Genomic DNA, 27,354 nt, shown 5'->3' with positions numbered 1-27,354 from the left:
CCATCCTTATCAGATAAGCCGCAGAATCCTTTTTTAAACTATATTTATTGTTATGTCTTTTTTATAATATTTATCTATCTGTGCATACCCCCATATACCGGTCAGTGACAACTTTGTGATTGCTGTGTATAGCACATCCATTTCTGCATAAAACTCATATTTTTTATTGTTTTATTTTATACTTATACTATGTTTCTTGTCTTAAAATAAATTTTGTGTGTTTATTTTACGTATATTATAGTCAGAGTACTATTTTATTCTCACTCGCACTTTCCTAGATGGTACCACTGTTTTATTTGTGTTATTAAGGAAATTGTTTCACATTTGCACTCTGCACTTTATTGGTTAAAAGAACACAGATATTTAATATTGATCTTCTCGAAGTTTATTAAAATATTTATTAATTATTATTTATTTTGAAGTTTATTAATAATATTTATGCACGCACAGCACTTTGTTTAGCACGCAGGCGCTTTTAAACAGATTCAATGTTTTCATAAATCTAATAACAGCAGATCACCACTGCTGTACTTCTTCTGTTTGAGCTGACACCCATACTATAGGGGAGTGCTCTACACTATACCTTTTATATTTGAAAAGCTATATATAACTTGAATACGACTGGTTTTAAGGAGTAGGACTTCTTCCTATTTTACTGAAATAGGGTGTTTATTATCTTTTGGCGCCGTGTTCTCCCATTGCTACATATATATATATATATATTTGTGTGTGAATATACCATTACATCACTAGCCATCCCACCTCCTCCCCCGCTATGCTGGTCACATCCCCATGTGGTGACGCATAATAGGCCCTTCATCAATTTCAGCTCCAGGCCCATGTGTACCTTAATCTGGCACTGCCGGCGGCTATTGGTTGTGAGGATGCCTCCGCCGGCGACGATTGGCTGCACACAGCACGTCCTGCGGTACCCACTTAATTTTAAAAATTGGGTCCCCAACAGCCTGTAGCACGTTAATACGTGCTATAGCGCATATTTTGCAAACCCTGTGCTTATCCCAGGGATTGCGCAGTAATTCGATCTGGTAATACCTATGATTGGTGGGGGAAAGTCGTCCTGTACTTCCAAAAAAGGGGGAACTGGATTGGATAACTGTATAAAAGGCTATTAGTGTTTATTAGCATAGTATTAGGGGTTCTAGCTGTTTTTTGCATTTTTCTACTAAAAATTAAAATGATAGAAAACAAATGTTTTTCAGCAATTTAAAGGCTGTAGATGAATTTAAGATGCATAACATGCATGTAAGGTTTTTTTTTTTTATCCTTTTAACGACTTTACTGACAATTTTTTTATTTTATTTTACTAAAAACCAGTCAGAAATTGCATTTTGTTCTTTGAGTGCATCAGGTGAAGAACGTATTTCGACTTATCTAAAATGATTTCATTTGAAAAAAATTATTATTTACAAATATTTTACATTGTTTTTTTTATCATTGGATTACCACCATCATAACATCACGATCATCGCGACTTTCCTTTTCACAGTGGCTTCAGACGCCAGACACACTTTTGTGGGTGAGGGGGGGTTCATTTACTTTTTCCAAGCGGCTGCAAATCTCTGCAGCAGCTGGGTTGGGGGGTCCTTCTCTGCTGACCGATCAGCAGCACGGCAGACACTGGGCAATCGGAGGGACAGGAAGGTCCCCCTGAGAGCAGCAGCTGCTGGAAAATTCTCTGTTTATCTGACTGGTCGAAATATTGCGACCAGATCAGATAACACACTGCCTGGTGTGGTCGGATAAATGCGACCATGCCAGGCAAGTGGTTAAGCTATTTTGTGAAAAAAATACCTGTAACTCCCAGCTGCAAGTATACAAATACCTTTCCCATCAATATTACACCCTAATATACCTTTCCAACCACATTCAAACCATTATTCTACATTTGGTAGAATATTACTCCCAAAATTAAAATCGTTATTGGCCAAATTATTCTAATATAAAAACTTCTAAGTGCCTTATTTATCATTAGGGGGTGTCCCAGGGGTTCTGAACCAAGTACCGTAATTTTAACCATAAAATACGGATTTTCCTCAACTTTTCACCTGCTAAGGGGGTGCAAACAAAAATCAGTGTTAATTCTTATGGAGAGTTAACTTGTGTGGCTAATTGAATAGCAAAATTCGCACCTGGCTGCATTAACCCTAATTTATGTGTTATTGCATCTAATTGAATTCAACATGTAGTGTAAAATGCACCTTCAGCTCCTAAGAAACCCAGGCACTAGATCAGGGGCGGGGAACTTTTTTTCAGCCGAGGGCCATTTTGATATATATAACATTATCTGTGGGCCTGATGTAGACCACACCCCCTCAGTGTGCCGTCACATGGGACGGGGCCCACAATCGCCTAAGCAATCCAGCAATCCTAAGGAGGCTCAAGGCGGCACTGCTGCATAGATTTTGGCTGCAGGGTGCCATTCTAGGCACCCTTCTAGCCAGATGAGGCTAGCAGAAAAAAGCTCAGAGGGTCAGACCAAATGATTAAATGAACCTTATACGGCCCCCGGGACTGAGGTTCCCCATCCCTGCACTAGATGATAGAATGGTATAGAATATATTCCATGTGCCTGCAATCACATCCAAATTATTAAGCAACTTCTGTGGTGCTCTTAAACACAATAGCAGTCAAAATGCATACATACAATGTAGAGGGCACTCACCATATCATATTGCCATATCATGAATAGATTGCTCACACATATAGATCAGTTGCTAGATCATATAAATGTCAATGTCAAACTACATAAGGTTCCCCCATATTTAGCGCAACCAGCATTGGGCTCTGAGCCGGTCCTGGTTTTGGAAATACAGGGGGAAAAAAATAAGAGTTATGGTATAACATACCTTTGTTAACTCTTTTTCTTCGAGGTCCATGGGGTCCACAGCCATTACATTGGGGTATGAATCCTGGTCACCAAACAGTTAACACAAAAGAGCTCTCTGCTCCCAGTATGCATCGGGTTTCCTCCTCATATACTCCATCCCCTGCCTCAGGTAGCCAGTTCGTTACCAAGCTCAAGCAGGCAGAGACAAACAAAGGGTAATAAAGAAAAGACCCATACTTATGAGTCCAGACTCTCAAGAGAAAAAACTACGGAAAAACCTCCCCCAGAACTACAGGTGCGTCTGGGTGGGTGTCCTGTGGACCCCATGGACCTCGAAGAAAAAGAGTTAACAAAGGTATGTTATACCATAACTCTTATTTTCTTCTTCAGGGTCCATGGGGTCCACAGCCATTACGTTGGGGATATCCCAAAGCACTAACCCTATGGGCGGGGATGCTCCTGACTCTCGGAAGAGAGGAGAATCTTACGCACAAAGGAGGCATCCTGAGAGGCAAAAGTGTCAAAGGCATAACATTTGACAAAGGTATGGATGGAAGACCATGTGGCTGCTTTACATAATTGCTCAGCAGAAGCACCCCGGTGGGCCGCCCATGATGGACCTACCGCCCTAGTAGAATGTGCCGTCACTGAATCCGGCACACGCATACCAGCCTGTGTATAAGCCAATGAAATTGCCATGCGAATCCACCTGGCCAGTATCTGTTTATTGGCTGGCCAGCCACGCTTATGACAACCATAAAGCACAAAAAGTGAATCGGACTTCCTCCATTTGCTCGTGCGTTTAACATAAATTCTCAACGCACGGACCACATCCAGGGAAGCCTCACCTTGTGAGAGACTTGTGCCCTGGAATGCTGGAACTACTATTTCTTCATTAATATGAAATTTAGACACCACTTTTGGAAGGTAACCCTCACTAGTACGTAGTACTGCTCTATCTTGATGAAATATCAAGAACGGCTCCCGGAAGGAAAGCGCAGCCAAATCCGACACTCTACGTGCAGATGCCATAGCAAGGCAGAATACCGTCTTTGCTGTTAGCCACTTGATATCTATTGAATTTAAAGGTTCGAACAGAGGAGCCTGTAAAACCTTCAGAACTAGAGTCAGGTCCCACGGAACAACCGGGGAAACGAAGGGAGGTTGAATCCTCAACACCCCCTGAAAAAAGGTCTTTATATCTGGTCTCAGAGCAATTTTATGTTGGAACCAGACTGAAAGAGCTGACACCTGTACCCTTAAAGAGGCCAGGCGGAGACCTTTTTCCAGACCGCTTTGAAGAAAATCAAGCACTCTGGAAATCAGGAATTTATGTGGATCATACCTTTTCAGTTCACACCACTGAAAGAAAGTATGCCAAACCCTATAATATATACGGGCTGAGGATGGTTTCCGTGCCTTCAGCATCGTCCGTATAACAGACTCGGAAAACCCCTTTTTCCTCAAGACGGAGGGCTCAAGAGCCATGCCATCAAAGATAGCCGATGAAGATCCGGGTACCAGCAGGGACCCTGTAGCAACAGATCCGGTCTCAATGAGAGAGGCCATGGAGTGTCTATGGAGAGAGACCGTTCACTGCCATCTCGGCCATGCCGGAGCTATTAATATGACGTTGCTGCCCTCTTGTTTGATCTTTCTGACAACTCTGGGCAGAAGAGCAAACGGGGGAAACAGATATACCAGCTTGTAACGCCACTTTACTGTCAGTGCGTCTACATACTCAGCTCTCGGATCTCTTTTCCAGGATCCGTACCTGGGAACCTTGTTATTCCTTCTTGATGCCATCAGATCTATTTCTGGTAGACCCCACCTGTCCACAAGGTTCCAAAAAACCTGTGGATGTAGGGCCCATTCCCCTGCATTTATCTCTTGCCGACTGAGAAAATCAGCTTCCCAATTCAGGATTCCTGGAATGAACACAGCAGATATCGTGGGCAGATGAGTCTCTGCCCATACCAGGATTCTTGATACCTCTGCCAAGGCAGCCCGACTCATCGTGCCCCCTTGATGATTTAAGTAGGCGACCATGGTGCGATTGTCCGACTGTATCTGCACCGACCTGCCTTTAAAGATTTCCTGAGCCTGCACTAAAGCTTTGAATATAGCTCTTAATTCCAGGATGATTATCAGTAGCCGGCTTTCCGTCACCGACCACTTTCCTTGAAAAGTGTGTGACCCCATCATCGCCCCCAACCTTGAAGACTGGCATCGGTTTTGACTAATGTCCAATCCAACACCCAAAAGGGGTGACCCTGCCTGAGATGCTTTGTCTGCAACCACCAGGTCAGGGACAACCGTACCTCTGGAGAGAGACGCATCAGCTGGGACCTGATCTGCGATGATCCTTGTTCCAGTGAGACAGAATGAATTGCTGCAGTGGTCTGGAGTGGAATAGAGCGTATTCCACCATCCTGAAGGTGGCCACCATCGACCCCAGGACCTGCATGGCTACTAGAACGGATATCTGCCTGTTGCGAATTCGTGATTGTAAGGCAAGGATCTTCTTCTCCGGCAGATATATTTTCTGCACCACGGAGTCCAATCTCGCTCCCAAATGGCACATCTGTTCTACCGGACAGGGTGAGACTTTTGCCAGTTTATGATCCAGCCGTGACTGTACAGACATGATACTGTTGGCCTCAAATGATCCTGTAACTGCTGTGGCGACTGCCCCAGCAACAGGAGGTCATCCAAGTAAGGCAAAATCCTGATGCCTTGGTGTCTGAGGCATGCCGTCATCACTGCCATCACCTTGGTGAATACCTGAGGGGCTGTGGACAGGCCAAACGGCAGGGCCTGGAACTGAAAATGTTCCTCCCCTACTGCAAAACGAAGAAATTTTTGATGAGCCTGTGTGATTGGGATGTGAAGGTAGGCATCCTGTATATCTAAGGACACAATATAGTTCCCCTGCTCCATTGCCAACACAATCGATCGCAATATTTCCATCCTGAACCCGGGGGCTCGAATGAAATTGTTGAGCTCTCTCATATTCAGAATATGCATGTCTATATATTCAATTTTTCTTTTTCTTTTTCTTTATGTGATCTATATTGAGCGACTGCTTAACCATTTATATCAGATTTCTACTATATATTTTTATAAAGTTAGAGCAACAGCCCAAAGATGCTTTTACACAGACGATTGAGTCATCAGACCTATTATTAAGGGAGACTCCCACCTCATAGATGATTGGCTGCCTGATAACATATTAACCAGCCAGCATCAGAACACACCCATCCTTGAAGAAGGCCTGATTGGCCAAAACGCGTCGACGCCCAGTTTTCCACACACATGACTAAGGAAGCAGAGAGCCTTGTGCACAGCCTCACGCTGCTACTCCTTATCCTCCTAACAGGAAACAGCAGGAAACAGCACCCTCCTCTGCCATACTACAGAGCAGCGTGCATTAGAAGCAGAGGGTTGAGCGAGTGGTCCGGCTGGACTGACTGCAGCAATTGAAATCATACCGAACTGCTCCCCTCCTCCACACACCGCATGGACAGTGCAACACGTGACATTCAGTGAAGACGCCGACCGGTAAGCCCCGCTAGCGGGACGCTGCAGTCACACTTTGCACGGCTTACTCTATCACCGGGACATTGCTTCAGACAGTGCAGGGACACGTACGTGGATATCCACATACGGAGAGGTACCTTTCTACATAAGGTTACCCTCACTTCCCTAGCACATTGCAAGTAGCCAAAGGGACATACACATACTTGTCTTTTTAGACATAGGGTACCGTATATATTTACGGGAAGGTAACCCCCTCAAAGGGCACACCTACCACCCGGACATTATTTACCCACTTGGGATCAGTCCTATTGGCTGACTTTTTCTTGGCTACTAGTCGGTATGGACAAATACTGAGCTGATATTATAACATAAGGGTACCGTATATATTTACGGAAAGGTAACCCCCTCAAAGGGCACACCTGCCACCCAGACATACCTTGATCCTTCCATATAGGACTTAATCATCATATATAATTTTTATTAGATTATTTTACCATCATACTCCTACTACCAGAAAGGAGACATATAAGAGTCTAAAATAGCCATCCATATCACTAGACGCATTGGTATATGGTGTCTATATAAATAAAAGATTGTTTATAACATTCATTAGATCTGTTGTCATCTCCACATTTTTTACCTTAGCTACATTTTCTATAATACGATATAAAGACAAGGTGAGCGCATGGTACAAACTCTATTTTTATCATATTCAGAATAGGCCGGTATGACCCATTCGGTTTCTGAACCAAGAACAGATTGGAGTAAAACCCCTCTCGGAACTGGTTCTCTGGCACCGGAATCACTACTTCTGATGCTAGTAAAGCAAGAATAGCCTTCTGAAGGGCCAAAGCTCTTTCTGAACCCACCCGCGGGTTTACACAAAAGAATCTTTGAGGAGTCCTGCAAAACGTCAGGGCATACCCTCGGGAAACAACTCCCAGAACCCAGGCATTCTCCATTGTGAGGTGCCAGGGCTCTGAGAACTGAAGCAGTCTGCCCCCCACCCTGGGATCTCCCAATGGAGGCCTGTCCCATCAGGCCACTGGTTTATCCTGGACCCTAGATCCTGGACGTTTGTTCTGCCAGGGCTTCCTGGGTCCTGCCTTTCTTGGTGGAAATCTCACTGAGGGCTGACCTTGCCCTGTGGCCGAAACCCCCGAAAGGATGCCCTCCTCAATTTAGACGAGGTTGCTGATGGCAAACCTGCCGTCTTTGAGGCTGCCATGGAGGATACAATTTTGTCCAGTTCTGGACCAAAGAGAACACCTCCTGTGAATGGAAGGAATTCTAGGGCCTTTTTGGACCCGGCATCTGCCCCTCCAATCTTTCAACCAGGGGATCCTATGTGCCACCACGGACTCAGCTGAAACTTTAGAGGAAAGGATCCCTGCATCCAAGGCGGCATCACCCAAATAAGAGGCCCCTTCTCTAATAAAGGAGATCATATCCAGTTGCTCCTTAGAGGCATCTGGTAAAGACTCCATTAGAGTTTTTGCCCACTCCTCAATAGCTCTTGCTACCCAGGCAGTGGCCATAGCTGGGCGGGTGGCCGTTCCTGCCAGCGAAAATATAGATTTGAGACAAGTCTCCAGTCTCCTATCTGTGGTTTCCTTCAGCAAAACTGCTGGGATTAGCAAAGTGGTACGTTTAATCAGCTGTGCCACATGTGCATCAACTGATGGTGGATTCTCCCACTTGGCACAGTCCTCTGCTGGAAAAGGATATAGAAGCGCCATTCTTTTAGACGAATGGCTTATCTTATCCGGTCAGACCCAGGCTTCCTCCATAAGTTCTGATAAATGTTCAGACTTTGGGATTCTGCCTTAACCACTTTCTGGCGCTTGAACAGGGGGGCTTTGCTAAGCAGAAGATCCCCTTCCTCGATATTTAACACCGATTTTACAGCCCTTATCAGAAAAGGGACATCGGCTACTGGGAAATGATCATCACCCCCCTCGGAGCTAGACTCCTGCGAAGAGTCCTGTGCTTGTTCCTCGGAATAGGAGGCACTGGAGTACTCACCCATATAAGGCGGTACATGGCGCCTAGATTTAGGCTGCTTTGGCTTGAAGCCTGAGGCTGAAAAACCCCCGAGGATGATGCCATAACCTTACCAGCACCAGGGTCCATGTGCATAGGATGCATCTGCAGAGGCAAACCCCAAACCGGTGGTACCGGGGCAGCCAGCCATTCTGCCACCTGAGCCATAACCTGACAAAATGATGCCCAAGGAGGCTCAGGGCCTGAAACAGGCAAACTTAATTGGTGTGGTGGCTGTCTGAAACAGTTCCCACAAAGTACATTTTGTAGAAAGTCCTGTGGGGACAAACCTGCCTTGCAGGCTACACAGGATATCAGCAACGGCTGGTCAGGAACATCAAATCCCGGCGGTCTAGGCTAGGAGAACAAGCCGTATGCCTCCTGACTGCAGCGCGTCTCCGGCCAGTCTCATCGCCGGAGGCCGGACTGCCACGTGGTCCCGGCTTCAGCGGCCGCCGCAACCACCTGCTTACCTGCCATCCCCTTAATCCGGTTGCGGTCCAGGGCATGAGAGCCCCTGCCGAATCCACAGCCATGGACCTGCCAAGGCTAGCGGTGCGGCGCCGGAGGAGGTAGTTGCAGCACGTGGCCGGTGCACCTCCAATCAGGCGCGAGGCTTTTTCCAGGACAGCTAAGACCACCCGCTGAGATAGAGAGTAAAACTCTCTCTTTTTTTTTTTTTCTTGTTACTCGTCTGCAGGACTGCTCCCGCAGTCCCACTGTCTATGTGGTGAACACACCAAACAGGAAGAACTGGCTACCTGATGCAGGGGGTGGGGTATATGAGGAGGAAACCCGGTGCATCCTGGGAGCAGAGAGCTCGTTTGTGTTAACTGTTTGGTGACCGGGATTCATACCCCAATGTAATGGCTCTGGACCCCATGGACCCCGAAGAAGAAAATGCATAGGGCCCCCCTGTATTTCCCAGAACCAGCACTGGACCATTTCTAGCAGGAAGGAGGTGATGCCACAGCCAGTGGAGCCCTTTCACCGGGCCCCCCAGCCACAGCATCACCCCTGACCACTAGTCAGCCCAGGTCGGGGATTCCTGGGGAGTTGGGGACCCCCCCAATAAAGGGGTCCCCCTCTCCAGGGCACCCGAGGTCAAGGCTGATAGCTTGGGGCTATCCCCGGCACCCCTGGGCGGTGGGTGCCGGGTTGATTATGTAAAGTGTGGTGCAATTAAATTTAAAATATTGTCTTTTGCTGTGGAACTACAGTTCCCAGCAAGCCTTCCCCCACATGCTGGTACTTGGAGAACCACAGGTATCAGCATACGGGGCATTACGGGCGTGCTGGTAGCTGTAGTTCCACAACAAAAGCAATATTAAAAAAACACAACACACACCGTAGAAAAGTATAATTTTATTAAAACATACTCACACATGCATACACTATCTCACATACTCGCCTAGTATCCCTGAAGCCAATCTGTCCTCTTCCCCAGTAGCCAATCCTATGCGTGGATCTGTCCTCTTCGTTCCAAAGTAGGCAAATCCTGGGTCTTGGTAAAACAAATAAAAAATTACCCGAGCCCACGAACATTAGTAGTGTTCTCTAAGAACACTACTACCCGAATGACAGCTCCACTGCGGGATTTCAGTCCAGAAATCCCGGTGCGGAGCGCTCATTGGCTGAGAGAGGCGAGCCTTCCGCCTCTCAGCCAATGAACGGTTCTCACCATTGAATTGAATGCCCTTTTCAAAAATGGCGCCTAAGCGCCATTTTTGAAATTCAAAGATGGCTGACGTGAGCCAATCACGACTTGCAACATCATTGCCCCGCCACCTTGGCTGGCTTAAATACTGTAAGCACAAGTTGCCATGCACTCAGTCGGTGGCAGGGAGGCAGCAGAGAAGAGCTGCAGAAGACTCGGCAGAAGCCCTGGATGGGCGCTGGCCAGGAAAAAGAGTTTAAAGGCCGTCGCCCTCCAGGTGAAGTCCTGGGGGAGCGGCAGCCATGTAAAAGAGCTTAAGGTGAAGGTCCCGCTAAATAAAATATTTTAAAAAATGGTCTGTCTGTTTTATTTTAATATTTCTTTTGCAGCAGTACTATAGGTACCATCAGGCCCTTAGTGCCCCGCCTGCTGGCGCTTGTGGTTCTCCATGTGCCAGTATGCGGGGGATGCCTGATGGGACCTGTAGTACTACTGCAAAAGACAATATTTATATATTCATATGCTACACACAACATAAATCAACACAGCACCCACCGCCCAGGGGTGCTGGGGATATCCCCGTGCTATCAGCCTGGGCCTGGGGGGGTGCCCTGGAGAGGGGGACCCCTTTAGTTGGGCAGTCCCCAACTCCCCAGGCATCCCCGGCCTGAGATGACTAGCAGTCAGGGGTGATGCTTTGGCTTGGGGGCCCAGTGAAAGGGCTCCCCTGGCTGTGGCATCACCCCCCTGCTGATTCTGGTAAATACAGGGGGGCCCTACACATTTTTTCCTCCTGTATTTCCAGAACCAGGACTGTCTCAGAGCCCAGTGCTGGTTGCTCTAAGTATGGGGGATGCCTACATCATTTGTCCCCCATATTTTGGCATCAAGGACAGGTTCTGAAATGCCTGGTGCTGGTTGTGCTTAATACGGGGGACCCCTATGTCGTTTGTCAACTCGTATTTAGCACAACCAGTACTAGGGCTCCAAAGCACGGCGCTGGTTGTTTTCTGGGGGGGGGAAGGTGGGGCTACGATTTATTTTTTGCACATTCAATTTTTAACATGATGCGTAGATGGATCTCACTGCTGCATTCGTCCATCTGTGGGTTATTGATTTGATTTTCTCAAGTGCATATGCACTACCAGTGAGCCCTCTGTCACCCACAGATGCCCCCTTTGCACGCATCGCTGCCACTGCTCTGCACCACTGCTGCTGCCGCTACCCCACATTCCTACAGCTGTCTCACACTCTGCAGCTCCCAAACCAACCTCCTGTGCTGTCCCCTCTTCCACCTGCGTTATTGTACCATTTTGTTACCCTTCTCCCCTGCAGGTGGCCCGGCTTGCTCATCCAAACCCTGATAGTTAATACATAGTTAATACATTTTAAAAAAGCTATGAAATTCCATAGACAAAAAAACCTTACGGTTTCACATGTCCCATTAAGGCTGCTTGGACATGATCTGAAAATTCACAAAATTAATTGATTTTCTGCCACTCAAACTTCAAGAAGCAATGAAATTACGATCATTAAGGATGATGCCTTAATGGACGTGTTCCTTGCGCAATACAGATATGGTATGCCATCACACCCTGTGGTTAACTGCAGATTCAGCACTCTTATGAGATTGCTGTCACTCACAAAATGGTGGAGCTGCTAATTCACAGAATTGTGTGCTCATTGGAATACACACATGCAGTCTATGCAACTGAGGTCAAAGCAGAAAATAGAGCTGTGCAGTTGGGATAAAAGTGGTGTGGATGGGGGGAGGAGACACAGCAGCGTGGATAGGTGAGACACAAAGGCATGTAGAGGAGGGAAGGTTAAGCAGTATGGGGGGTAGCCAAAGTAATGCAGATGGGTGGAAAACAGTGGTGCGGATGGTAGGAAACAGAGTGGCACGGTTTGGGGGGACAGCAACGTGGATGGGGTAGAGAGTGGCATGGACATGGGAAGACAAAGCAGTGCAGATGGGTAAAGACAGATTGGTGTGGATAAGGGAATACAGAGTAGCACAAATAGGAGAACACACAACAGTAGGGATTGGGGAAGACAGATTAGTGTGGATGGGTAGGAAGACAGAGTAGTGCGGGTGGGAGGAGGTGACAGAGTTGCACAGTTGGGGAGGACAGAGTGGTGCAGATGGAGGAATAAAGAGTGCCACAGAGGAAAGGAAGACAGCGGCATGGCTTAGGGGATGGCAGTGGTGCAGATGGAGAAACATAGATTGGTGCGGATGAGAGAACACAGACTACCATAGTTCGGAGACCACACAGCAGTAGGGATTGGGGAAGACAGATGGGTGTGGATGGGGAGGAAGACAGAGTGGTGCAGGTGGTGGGGGGAGACAGAGTTGCACGGTTGGGGGACCAGAGTAGTGCAGATGGAGGAAGAAAGACAGCAACGTGGCTGTGGAGAAGGCAAGTATGCAGGGCGGTGTGGCTGGGGAAAAAATTGGTGCAGATGAGGGAACACAGACTATATCACAGTTGGGAGACCACACAGCAGTAGAGATTGGGGAATATATAGCAGCATGGAGGCATATAGGGAAAAAATTATATTTTTAAAAATAAGGGAGCTGAATGTGTATTCTAAATGAGATAAATGTATGCAGTGAGAAGGATGTTAGAAGCCAGGAGATTGTTATGGTGATCAAATGGGAAGATTGTGGGCACTGAGTGGTATGTGGGAGCCACATAACTGCTCAAACCTCAGTTGCATAGACTGCATGTGTGTATTCCAATGAGCACACAATTCTGTGAATTAGCAGCTCCACCATTTTGTGAGTGACAGCAATTTCATTCTGTGAGAGTGCTGAATCTGCAGTTAACCACAGGGTGTGATGGCATACCATATCTGTATTGCACAAGGAACACGTCCATTAAGGCGTCACTTTTAATGATCATAATTTCATTGCTTTTTGGAGTTTGAGTGGCAGAAAGTCAATAGGTTCTGTGAATTTTCAGATCATGTCCAAGCAGCCTTAATGGGACATGTGAAACCGTAAGTTTTTTTGTCTATGATTTACATTAACTCAGACTTTATAATTTTCTTCAAAATCTTTTTTAATGTTATGACCTTTAATAATGTATATTATATGTATATTATATTCACAGTCCAAGATCAACCTTCGTCCATAATTTCTAATTAGTTTGCATTAATGTGATCTCTCACTGCAGGCTGTGTTCTCTTTCTCTTATTGAACCTGTCAGAATGTTCAAGAGAGATACATTGTTACACTGTTACCAAACACTATTCGTTTTGGACTGTGTTACTCAGGTGCTCATTTATATCCGTGTCTCTGTAATGACCAATCCCACCAAGCTATTTCATATTTTCTCTGTTAAATTTTCAGTTTTCTGCGTGTTTCGCTGATAAGCTCTCACCTTTTTTGCCTTGAGAAAGCTTATCAGCGAAACGTGTGTCTGCATGCCTGTCTTAATATGACCTGTGATGATGTAATCTAACAAATAATGTGAAAATTTAAAACTGCTATGTGGGAACTGTCCTAGTTACAGGGACATGACATGGAACTGAGTCTCTGAGTCATATAAACCTGAACCGAATAGAATGTAACAGTATTGTTATAGTGTTTCTTGCTTGTTTGCTTTAATAATAGCTACTAGAGGAAGCATATACATGCTACAATGGCAAACCTTTTGAATACTTAACAGAAAAAATATGAACTAGCTTGGTGGGATTTGTCCTAATTACAGGGACACTGATATGTAAATGAGCCCTTCAGTAGCACAAAATGAATAGTGTTTGGTAACAGTGTAACAATGTATCTCTCTTGAACATTCTGACAGTATCTACAAGAGAAAGTGAACACAGCCTGCAGTGAGAGGTAACATTAATGCACACTAATTAAAAATTATGGATGAAGGTTGATCTTGGACTGTGAATATAATAGACCTATACATTATTAAAGGTCATAATATGAAAAAACATATTGAAGAAAATTATAAAGTCTGAGTTAATGTATATAATAATAACATATGGTCAGGGGAGAGAGACCAATGAATCCACTCAATTTCTGCAAATGCTAATATACGGTAAATAGCAAAAATAAAATTAATAAGTGGAACATCTATCCAGACGTAATATAATAAGTAGAGATGTGCGGTTCGGTTCTCCATAAATCCGAATCCACCCGAATTTCGTGAATCTGGGTAAATGTTAGTTGCAGTTCTGATCTTCTGAGAAGATCCACGTAAATCCAGGTCGCAGGTCTGATCTTTTTGTGGTTCGGAATTCGGATTTTAAACCCGAATTTTGGGTGTTGGATTGCATAAATTACATGATTTTAGCTGTTTTTAAAGCATTTATCTTTTTTTTTTTTTTTAACATCCAGATCCAAAACCAAAACACTTGAGGGTGGTTTTGCAAGACCAAACCCAGATCCAAAACCAAAACACGGGGGTCGGCGCACATCCCTAATAATAAGTATCATGCTATACTGAAATAAGTGAATAATATGTGATCAACATACTGACTGGAGGAGTCAAGATATTCATACAGAATCTCATGTATTAAGATTTATGTCGCTAGCTATGACTGAATGTCATGCAATCACTGTGCTCCATATGATCAACTATAATTGAGTGTAATGTAATTCTCACGTTCTCATTGCTCTTATGACTCAGAGTTTAACTTGAATATTTAAATATATACCACAAAGCCATAATAACACAGACACACAGCAGGGATATTTTTATTTTAATACACATTCTTTAATATATTTCATGTCACCACTTTATAATTTTTAACCTCTATTTCGCTGGCTTACGTCCTAAAGAAAAGGAAATTTTTAAAGTATACCTAATAAACGTTGTTTTTTTATAAAAATAAAGATACATTTTGTGCGCCACCTAAAAGACAAAAACCTTTCTTGTATTTTTAATTGGAGTTGCAATTCATGTTCCCAATCTCCTGTGAATTTGGCGAATAGATAGCACAAGCAGCTTCTGCTGATTTAAATGATATGCAGCATGTCTATGTTCTCTGTGCATCTGCGGGTGTATTTGCATGCTAAACACTACGTTACAGTGTTACAACTAGGGATGTGCTGGCTCGGATATCCGAGCCTGCACATCCCTAGTTACAACAACTGATACTGTGACATAGTGTTTCCCATGAGGTATTCCCGGTACACACGTAACGCCATAGATCGAGGAATGTTGAATGTACGCACAACTTCAGAAATGGAATGTCCCATCCGTTGGGCACCTACTATCATTCCCCATGTAATTTCGATAATTCACGTCACCTTGCCATGAGCAGCCTTACTGGTGTTCAAACTGACTCATGAGATGTCAGATTACAACTGATGCAGGTCTGGGCATTTCCAAGATGTCAAAGTACGGTGATGCCACCTATGATTACCTTTACATACTGCTATCCCATAACTTTTGGCACTTCAGTATAATAGAAAACGATCTCTCAACCTATTCAAAGTAGGGGTGTGCACCGGCCACTTTTCGTGTTTTGTGTTTTGGTTTTGGATCTGGATCTTTCTTCATGTTTTGGATCTGGAATGGTTTTGCCAAAACCACCCTTCCATGTTTTGGGTTCTGGGTTTTGTGTTTTGGATCTGTATTTTTTTTTAAAAAAGCATAAAAACAGCTAAAATCACAGAATTTGTGGGTTTTTATGCTCCTATTCAATTATTAACCTCAATAACCTTCATTTCCACTCATTTCCAGTCAATTCTGAACACCTCACACCTCACAATAGTGTTTTTATGGCCAAAAGGTTGCACCAAGGTAGCTGGATGACTATGCTAAGCGACACGAGTGGGCGGCACAAACACGTGGCCCATCTAGGAGTGACACTGCAGTGGCAGACAGGATGGCAGTTTGAAAAACTAGGCCCCAAACAGTACATAATGCAAAGAAAAAAAAGAGGTGCAAGATGGAATTGTCCTTGGGCCCTCCCACCCACCCTTATGGTTGTATAAATAGGACATGCACACTTTAACAAACCAATCATTTCAGCGCCAGGGTCTGCCACATGACTGTGGCTGAAATGATTGGTTCATTTGGGCCCCCACAAAACAAGCTGGCAATTAATGTGTCCCTGCACAAACTGGCTCTACGGAGGCAAGAAGTCGTCCTCATCCTCCTCATCCACCGATTCCTTGGATAAAACAGGAAAAAGGGATTTAGGTGTCCCTGGACTGCTTACGGTCTTAGCCAAAGTTTATGAACTTGACAGTAACTTTTTATGAACCTGCTGCAGGTGCCGTATAAGGGAGGATGTTCCTAGGTGGTTAACGTCCCTACCCCTACTTTTTTCACCTTTACATATGGTACATATGGCAAGACAGTTGTTGTCCAGATTTGGATAGAAATATTGCCAGACCAAAGAGGTGGAATGTTTGGTCTTCTGCCCAGGCATGACCGTGATGGGCTTTTTCATCCCACGGACAACAACTGTCTCCCCCGGAGCCTGATTTAAACAAACCACATCACCATCAGAATCCTCTTCGCCAACTTCCTCCTCAGCGCCAGCTACACCAGTATCCTCATCCTGTTGTACTTCAACAGTGACATCTTCAATTTGCATATCAGCAAGTGGACTGTGGGTGCTCCTTTCAGCACTTGCAGGGGGCATGCAAATGGTGGAAAGAGCCACCTCTTCCCGTCCAGTGCTGGGAAGGTCAGGTATCACAACCGCCACCACACTTGGACTCTCCTTGGGGATTTGTGATATCTTCTTAGAACGCACAGTTCTTCGCTGTGCTTTTGCCAGCTTAACTCATTTGATTTTTTTTAGCGGGAGGAGGGCTTCCATCGTCATGTGAAGCTGAACCACTAGTCATGAACATAGGGAAAGACCTTAGCCGTTCCTTGCCACTCCGTGTCATAAATGGCATATTGGCAAGTTTACGTTTCTCTTCAGATGATTTAAATGTTTTTATTAAGGTCATTTTCCTGAACTTTATCATTTGGGATTGTATGTGCCCTCTACTATGACATTGGGATCGGCCTTGGCAGACGACGTTGATGGCATGTTATCGTCTATGTCATGACTAGAGTCAGCAGCTTCAGCACTAGGAGGAAGTGGTTCTTGATCTTTCCCTATTTTATTTTTATCGGAGAAAGTTTGGTCCTCCATTTATGTTATATTGATTTGATATATACGTGCGGCTAAGGCGCACACAAACACAGAAAATATTTTTTTATTTTTATTGGAAAGTAGTGCACTTTGTGGGTTACAACACCCTTTAAGAAATGAGCCAGCCGGCCCTTTACTTATGGGACACAGGCGCACACTTGGCGCTGCTCCTCTGTTGATGGACGTGCAGCTACAGCCCACACAATTCACAAACACAGAAAATATTTTTTTATTTTGTTTGGAGTGCCCTTTGGGGGTTACAGCACCCTTTAGCGGTCAATCCAGCCGGCCCTTTATTTATGGGACACAGGCGCACGCTTGACACTACTTTGTTGATGCACGTGCGGCTACTGCGCACACAATTCACAAACACAAAAAAATATATTTTGTTTGGAGTGCCCTTTGGGGGTTACAGCACCCTTTAATGGACAAGCCAGCCGGCCTTTTACTTATGGGACACAGGCACACGCTTGGGAAAGTATCTTTTCATATTTAACATTTCAGTAGAGTAGTGTGTTATGTTCTAGTACTTGGCACTGATGACGATTTCTATTCGATGTCATCTGAGATCAATCTTGGATGACATCGTCCGGATTCATGCATTTCGTTTTTCAAACAGATTACTGAATTTACTAAGCTGCCGAGTTCCTGTCATTCGGGTTGTTTGATGGTGTAATTATTCGTATTATTCATTTCTATTTAGTGTTCGGTTTTCACTAACTCGAACGAACAGATGGTGATCCGCGATGGTCTGTAAATAAATAAACACAGAAGCAAGGATGGGATCGGTGAGATCCGTCTGTGCTTCTGTGTTAAAAAAATGAAAAACAGTGTCAAATTTGAAAAAAAACTGCGTGATGCCCCTCCCCAAAAGGACAACCAGCACCGGGCTTTGGAGACCTAGTACTGGTTGAGCTAAATACATAGTACAAATGACGTAGGGGTCCCCTGTATTAACCACAACCAGCACCAGGCTATTTAGAACCAGCCCTGGTTGCCAAAATACAGGGGACAAAAGTCGTAGGGGTCCCCTGTATTTAGCGAAACCAGTACTGGGCTCTGAGCCAGTTCTGGTTCTGGAAATACAGGGTAAAAAAATGTGTAGGGTTACCCTGTAAACTCCAGAACCATCACCGGACTGTTTCTAGCGGGGGAGGTAATGTCACAGCCATGGAAACCCTTTCACCAGGTTCCTCAGCTAAAGCATTTCACTTGACCACTAGGGTAATGCTAGTGGTCAAGGCATAATCCCAGGTGGGGGATCCCTGGGGAGCTGGACCCCCCCAATATAGGGGTCCTCCTCTCCAGGGCACCCGTGGCTGATAGCCCGAAGCTTTTCCCAGCAACCCTGGCCGGTGGGTGCCGGGTTGATAGTGTAGTGTGATGTAAAAAAATAGACAAAATAAGTATTTTGCTGTGGAGCTACATGTCACAGCATGCGGGGCATTACGGGCCCGCTGGTACCTGTAGTTCCACAACAAAATAAATATTTAATAAACCACAGAACATACACGTGACAGTACATGCACACTCACAATCCCTATCTCACATATTCACCTATGTATCCCTGAAGCCATCACGTCCACTTCTCCAAGTAGATAATCCATAGGGTACCTGTAATAAAAAATCCATACTCTCCACCTCCTATGTGTGGATAATGTACTCTTCTGCCCATCCACGGGCTTGGCAAAACAAAAAACGAAAAATCGTGGACCCACAAACTTAGTACTGTCCTCTAAGGACAGTACTACCCCACTGAAGTCCCACCATTGACTTCTATGGTGAGAACCGCAAAGTAACTTTAATAAACCCTTGCGGTTCTCACCATTGAAGTCAATGGTGGGACCCGTTCATTGGCTGAGAGGCGGAAGGCTCGCGTCTCTCAGCCAATGAAAGCTCAGCACCGCGATTTCTATACTGAAATCCCGTGGCAGTGCGCTCATTCGGGTAGTACTGTCCTTAGAGGACAGTACTAAGTTTGTGTTTCCGTAATTTTTAGTTTTTTGTTTTGCCAAACCCGTGGATGCCTACATGGACAGAAGAGGACATGATCCACACATAGGAGGAGGTGAGTATGGTTTGTTTAATTACCCTATGGATTATATACTTGGAGAAGTGGATGTGATGGCTTCATGGATGCATAGATGAGATAGGGAGTTTGACTGTACATGTGTGTGTGCATGTATGTGGAATTAAAATTGTACTGGTCACGTGTGGTCTGTGTTTTTTTTTTTTTTTATATATATATTTGTTTTGCTGTGGAAATACAGGTAGCAGCGGGCCTGTAATGCTGGTACTTGTGGTTCTCCAAGTACCAGCATGCAAGGGAGGCTTGCTGGTACCTGTAGTTCAGCAAAAGACAATGGCCCTCATTCAGACCCACTCGCAAGCGGGCGCACGTACGTTAGGCGTACGTACAAAATTATTTAAATTCAATGGCTCGCTCGTATTTTCTTTCGCATCTAAATTCCTCCCTAAACTCAGGCGACTCCTCCTCTAACTAACGAGCGTGCGAAATAGCGAGCGTACATCCCCGAAATGGCTTGAAGGGAACGCACGCACAAGTGAAACCGGAAGTGGCCTTGTCAGATGTCGATTACCTGCTCCTTTATTCTGCCTACCTCCCTCAATCGTATCATGCCAATCAATGTATCAATTAGCTTAATTGTTTTTTTTTTTCAACACAATGCAAGAAACTTTACTCTTGTCCGTGTTTGTGTTTACCCGCAGAATACATACGGATGGAACATTCGCTTTTATTGTTCAAAAAACATGTGAACCACAATTAAACAATTGTTCTATTGCTGTGGATCCTCGCATATTTTTCGGGGTTCATTTCTTTATTTAAATTTGCAAACGCATGTCACTGCATCAAGCCGATCATAACTCTCCAGAGATTTCTGGCCCTGTTGAACACATGACTCATACACTAACCAATAAAATTGCTCCTGTTAATTTCCAAAATACATTAGCCAATCAGAAATTTATTGCACACTTTATCAAAAATGTTTTGTATGAAAAACTCCATTGCCATCATGAGAGCCTCCGCATTCACCAGGCGCGAGCTGCTGGTGCTTACGGAGGTGATGGATCGCCGTATCACCAGCCAGCCTCCACCCATCACCAACCGGCAGAAGCGCTCCGCGTATGCGGAGGCACGGCCCCGCCTGCGGTCCTTAGGTTCACGCCGCAACATCGGGCAGCTGGAGCGCAGGTGGTCAGACCTGCAACGGCGAACGCCCCGCTTGCTGCCATGCTTTCGCATGCAGATCCTGGAAAGTAAGTGTTATGTATTGTGGTTTTCATGTTTGTGTTTGTGGGGCAAACTGCGTGTGCATGTTTTCCTGTCTGTCCTATTTATTATTTGTCCTCATATCTGCGTGTGCATGTTTTCCTGTCTGTCCTATTTATTATTTGTCCTCATATCTGCGTGTGCATGTTTTCCTGTCTGTCCTATTTATTATTTGTCCTCATATCTGCATGTGCATGTTTTCCTGTCTGTCCTATTTATTATTTGTCCTCATATCTGCGTGTGCATGTTTTCCTGTCTGTCCTATTTATTATTTGTCCTCATATCTGCGTGTGCATGTTTTCCTGTCTGTCCTATTTATTATTTGTCCTCATATCTGCGTGTGCATGTTTTCCTGTCTGTCCTATTTATTATTTGTCCTCATATCTGCGTGTGCATGTTTTCCCTCTATTTCTGTTTTTTTCATTCTACTCCTATTTGCATGTTTTTTGTTGGTGTTTTTTTTTTTTTTATTTGGGCCCCAGATTTGCCCAGAAACTAACCTCAATTTGTTTGACATATTTTAGGACAGCCAAGACTACGCCGTCACCGTCCGGCCAGACGGCGTTCCCGGCCACTATCCCCAACCCCCAGCCAACACTCCACCCAAAATATTTCCCCTATATCCCACTCCTCCCCAGCCTTCCAAGACCCTCTCCCGGAACTGTCGGGCCTCCTTCCCCTCAGTCCCACTTCCCCCTCTCCTCCACCCACCCCTCTTCCAATTACCCCCTCCCCGGAGTCCGTCATTACCCCTCCCCGTTCTTTGGGGAATGAAGGCTCCTCTGAGGAAGAACATGGAGGGACTTCCGGAGCTCCCGTTTTGGCTCCCGGTATGTTTTTCTTTCACATTTTTTTTAACCACAAACTGTTTGTATGTAATCATGTGTCGTGCCTTTATTCGTGCTTGTTTGATTTACTTTTGGTGATTTAGCAGTTTGCCTTTACCTCTTCCTGCTGATTTCAACATACACATATCACACCTGTGAGAATTTGTACATAGGCCTTGTATTTTTGGCAGCACCCCCTTTTTTTTTTTTTTTTTTTTTTTTAGGTTTAGGAGTGATTTCGTTGTGTTTTTGTTTTTTTAATGTGGATTCCCTATTGTTTTATTAATCCACACACTTTTCTCACCCACAGAGGAACAGAGGCGTCGACAAGAGGTGGACGAATGTGTTGGCCAGATGCGCCAACATGTCATTGGCATTCTTGTGGGCCTTGACCGGCTGTCTGGCATCCTTCGCCAGTAGTTTTTTTTGTTTATTTTCGTTTTCTAAATACATTTTTTTGTTCTAATATACGTTCTGGCTCATTCTTTTTTTCCAAAACAAAAATAGTTTTCCCTGACATAAGTAGACTGTTCCTGCAAGGATTTCCCTTTTTTAAAAGTTAGATTGTGTTTTGTATTTGTATGTTAAACAGCCACAAGAAACACATAACAGTAACAATGTCATTTCCCTTTTTGGGTGTAGTGTCAATTAGATATTTCGACATTTTACAGGTTCCTAGTTGGTGTGCAAGCTGCTTAGGCCAATCTTCAAAATCCAAAGGTTTGGACAGGCTTCCTTTTGGTGTGGGTTGGGAACCTGAAAACATATTTCAGTTTACATCAACTGGTGTCAGTACTGGATTACCCCTTAGTCAAATGTAAGGTGTGTTAACCTGGTTACACTTGCTGTTAACGTCCAAAAAAAGGAAGACCATTTCACTCTCCAAACATTTATTCACAACATAAATGAGAAATCAAAGTGGTCACTCCCAAAAAAAAAAAACAGTGATAATCTCAAATACAACACATACAAATAAAATATTTAAATAAAAAAAACAATCAAGAACTGGTTGACGAAGGACCATGCCAACATGATTCCACAAACATGGCGTTGCGATATGGGTTCCAGAATATATGCCCAAAATCACCAGATCCAGGTTTGGTAAGGGTAGCAGGAAGTAGTGAGCGTTGGAGTGGCAAAGATTATGTGAACAAACAGAAGATGGTGAAAAAAATAAAAATAAATTAGATGTTCGCAAACAAACACAAACACATTAGGTATAAACACTGTAGTTTTGGTCAAACTTACCTAAAAAATCTGGCCACCACATCATCGCGTATGGCCCCCCCACATACTGACCTCCGACCAACCTCGGGGGGGCCATCTTCAGGTAAGGCATCCTCTGGCTGCATTGGGACACCACTCCTTATGGCGATGTTGTGAAATATCCCACACAGGACCACAATTTTCGACACCATATCCGGCAAATACATGAGCTCGCCACCAGAGCGGTGGAGGCATCTGAATCGACCTTTTAAAAGGCCGATACAGCACTCCACCACTTGCCTGGTGGCTGTAAGTGCGGAATTATACTCACTTTGTGGGCCTGGTGTGGGAGCCAAATAAGGAGTGAGCAGCCAGGACATGCAAGGGTATCCACTGTCTCCTGTGAAAAATAAGAGACAACATCAGGAACACTGTGTATCAAGCTTAACATTGTTATGTACTAAAGGTCTCCACTTACCCAGAAGCCACGCATCACCAGCTTGTAGGTTGGTTAATTTCTGCCATATCCCTGATTGCCGGATGACGAAGGAGTCATGTGCACTTCCTGGTAATTTAGCATTCAGGGACAGGATCTGGAGGGAGGCATCACATACCACCATTACATTCAGGGAGTGATAGTGTTTCCTGTTTCTAAATATTGGCTCCAGCCGTGCTGGAGGCTGAAGTGGTATGTGAGTACCATCCACAACCCCTATGATGTGTGGGAAGCCAGCTATTTGGTAAAAATTGGCCTTGGCCACACTAAGGGCACCCATATCCAAAGGCATTTGAATAAAATGATGGAGGTGCTTGAAAAGTGCCTCCATCACTGCCCTCAGGATCCGGGAAAAGGAGGATTGGGAGATGCCCGCCACTATTCCCACCGTTGTTTGAAACGATCCTGAGGCACAGAAATGTAACACCGCCATAAATTGCGTCAGTGGTGGTATTGCTGTTGGACTGTCAATTTGCCGCTCAAGATCACTTTCTATTAATGAGAGAGTGTCTATGATGATTTTGGGAGGTAGACGGTAGCATCTTAAAACCTCATCATCGGGCATTCCAAAAAGGGTGACACGTGTTTGAAATATCTGGGGCCTTGCATGCCTACGATGCCTACGCCTGGGATGAGATTGAGGTTGGTCGGCTTCCGGGAGCATGGCCAGACCAATCTGCCCCTGATCAACCTGAAATTCAAAGATTTCAAAGTAAGGCTTTTGACCCACCCCAAAACTATATTAAAACAACTTAGCTTGATGATACCATCCATTGCTGCTTACATGCCGGGGTATTGTCATGATACGTCCAAACTGAAAATAAACACCAAAATTACTTGACACATTTCACTCTGTGCAGTTTTGTTTAAAAATTTTGTGCTAGACCAAAGTTAAAATATGCCAAACACCCATTTAGCAAAACCGCAAAGCGACATTTAACACAGTACATCAAAACGGGTTGAAATGTTGGCTCAAAAAGCGAAAGATAAACCACCAAAAAGTTAGAATGATTATTAAGCTGTTTAAAATGCGCTAATTAGTTCGCTAATACAAGTCACAAGAGTAACTACTAAAAATGCGCTAATTAGTTCGCTAATACAAGTCACAAGAGTAACTACTAAAAATGCGCTAATTAGTTCGCTAATACAAGATAAAAAATGGACTTACCAAGAGCAAATATCTAAGATGCAAAATCAAAAGGTCTTTGGGGTCGAAAATAAACAAAATCTAAAATAGAAAAAATTAGGGATCCAAAAATTACAAAATATACGAAACACAATAAAACAACAACTGAACAAAAGTTAGACTTCACAAAACTTACCAAATCAAGAAACGAGGTCCCAAAAATATAAACCAACAAAGATAACGGAAAAAAAAATGCAAATCTAACCAACAAACGAATCTCCAACCGCCAACTCCTTTCTACGCAATCAATAAACTCCAGCCAAGATAACCTCCAACAATCCAAAAACGCCACCTCGACTTGAGACACACCAAGCCATAAATAGTGTTTCGTTTCCCGCACAAATTAAGGAGGGATCATAGGGCCGCACAATCAATGATGCGGCCGCAAAATAAGGACGCATGTATAAATACGTCACGAAAACACATTCAAATTCTGGTGTATTTCTTGTTTGGACCTCAGACATGGCGACTGACCAGGGAAAAAATGGCCAAGAGTCAGGCGGTAAGTCTTTCATGCATTTTCTATCAACGATTAATTTGAAACATAAGATTAGGCAAGTTGTGATTTTGTGAATTCTGTAAATTTACACAAATAGGTGAGGAGGATGACATGGAAGAGGCTGCTGGGCCCAGTATTCCGGCCAAAGCGGGCAAAAAAAAAAGGCAGCCACATTTCACAAGAAAGGTGATGGAGGTTTTGATCCAGAAGTGTGTGGACATCCTGCCACAGGCAGACAGGAATATGAGTCTAAGCCAGAAGTGGAGAATGTGGGAAGAGGTAGCCGTTGCTGTCAATAGAGTGGGTGATTATGTCCGTCTAGCCCGGGATGTCAAACGGCGGTAAGTAAACCCTTGCCCCCCCTAAAAACAAACCCCATTTTAAACCAAAGGATAATGGCTTCCATTTTTCCCCACAGATGGGGCGACTTCAAATATCGCCTAAAGCAAAAACTCGCGGACAGGGCTAGGCATGCAAGGGGGACAGGTGGGGGTCCCACCCCTGTGTCATTGGAGTTGACGGATTTAGAAGAGCTGGCACAGGGGTGTGTGCAGCCTGTGGAGGTGTTTGGCGTGTCCAACATGGATACGGACATGCCAGACTTTGCGGCTCCTCATGTTGGCCCAGGTAAGTATTGTGATGTCACCAACTCTGAAATGCTATTGTGCCAATATGTAGATTCTAATGTAACTCTTTTCTCATTTTTCCAACAGAGACACAGGCGGATGAGTCTGCTCCAGATCGAAGCCTTGGCCGCAGAATTTCTGCTGGCTCTGCAGGGGAGGAACCAGTACATCCGGCTGAGGACCCTGCAGAAGCCAGTCCAGGGCGTGCCCCCTCGCAGGCAGTGGGCCTCCTCACAGAACTCAATTTAAAATCGGATTTCCATACGGAGATTCTGCAGAGGATGGACGCCAGTCTGATACGGGTGGCTGAGGCCCTGGAGCAAAATGCTGCGGCCAACGTGACCATTGGTCAGGCCCTGGCGGAAAATACCAGGGCCAACATCCGCATCGCCGATGCCCTGGAGCAGCTCGTTCGCCAGCACATAGTGGAGCCGACCTCCCTTCCTGCCGGAACATCAGGATCCTCCACCTCTGGCACAACATCAGCCAATCCTCCAAATGTGCCTAGCCCTGTGCCTAGTCCAGAGGCCACAACATCTGCCTCTGGACAGGCCAGCCCGATGGCATCCCGGACCCGGTCTGGCGCCCACCCTCCCCCATCCAAACGGGCGAAAAAACGGTGACAGCAATGGCGACTTTTCCCACACTCCTTCTGTGCTTGGCTCATATTCCTTTCTGGTCAAAACTTCCCTCTCCTTTCTTGTGAAATGTTTTTAATTTATTTTTGTACGTTTATGTTAGCAGTTATTGATTATTTATTTTTGATAAAAAGTATCTTTGCCAGAAAAAAACAAAACAAAATATTATGCCAGTTGGTTGTGTTTAAACAATAAATTTATGTTAAAAATCTGACATTGTATTGTGACATTATTGTACAAATGGGTTACATTTAATCCTGGCCCTAAAGGCAAAAAAGGACACCAAAAACCATTTCATTTTTAAAAAAAAAAGGCCTCTTGAAGGAACGTTTAAAAAATCACATAACGATGCAAATTCCACATTAATAAAAAAAAGGGGAGCTAATTAAAACATGATGACATTATTGTCACAATAGGCCATAAACAACAAATTGAGGCCAAAAAAAACCCCAAAAAATGTACGCCAATTGATTGTGTAATCCTGACATTAGCAGGTATGATTTCCACCTGCGTACGGTTTTGTGCTATCCCAATAAACTGCTTTCCAAACACATACCAAGCCGGTTTTCAATACAACACTAATTGCTTTTGTGACCACCCGCGATTAATCGCTGCAACATCATGGAGTCCCGGGACGGAGGAGAAGGCCATCGCCAATGTGGTCGAGTAATCCAGACCCTAAACTGTGCGAGCATTTTGAAGGGAAAGAGGATGTTCCAGTGACGTATGTGATGGTCCGAACACATTTGACGTTCGCATCTGCTAATGTATGTACGCCCCAAAAACGCCTCGCCACGCCTGCGTTTTTCCATCTCCACCCCCGTCAACACCCAAAAACGCCATGTTCTGTCAATCACATTTGACATGTCACTTCCTGTACGCTATTTTAGGAACGAGAGAAAAAAAGCTCGCAATCTGCCGTACGCACATGCGCAGTGTAACACAGACGCATGCGCGGTTAGTCAACATCGGAACGCAACGAGCGTACTGTTGGTAACGTGCGGCTCTGAATGAGGGCCAATATTATTTAATCTATTTTCTTACACCACACTACACTATCAACCAGGCACCCACTGGCCAGGTTTGCCGGGGATAGCCCCGGGCTATCAGCCTAGGCCTGAGGTGCCCTGCCTGGGCTGACTAGCGGTCAGAGGTAATGCTTTGGCTGGGGGACAGACTAGAAACAGTCCGGTGCTGGTTCTGGAATTTACAGGAGGACCTTACACATTTGTTTTTCCCCCATATTTCCGGAACCAGGACTGGCACAGAGCCCAGTGATGGTTGCGCTAAATACAGGGGACCCCTACGTCTTTTGTCCCCTGTATTTTGGCAACCAGGGCTTGTTCTGAATAGCATGGTGCTGGTTATGCTTAA

The 27,354-nt window shown here is 44.8% G+C and overlaps 1 protein-coding gene across 2 annotated transcripts in view; it reads left to right on the top strand.

Moving 5' to 3' along the window:
- The window catches only part of LOC148453941 (presenilin-associated rhomboid-like protein, mitochondrial), a 110,014-nt gene that overhangs the window by 68,471 nt on the left and 14,189 nt on the right, over positions 1 to 27,354 (top strand). The window lies entirely within an intron of this gene.

This window comes from Taudactylus pleione, unplaced genomic scaffold (assembly GCF_031769625.1).
Source record: "Taudactylus pleione unplaced genomic scaffold, aTauple2 ptg001058l, whole genome shotgun sequence".
NCBI lineage: Eukaryota > Metazoa > Chordata > Amphibia > Anura > Myobatrachidae > Taudactylus > Taudactylus pleione.
The sequence above is the reverse complement of the archived record's forward strand: the minus strand, read 5'-3'. Positions and strand labels throughout refer to the sequence as shown.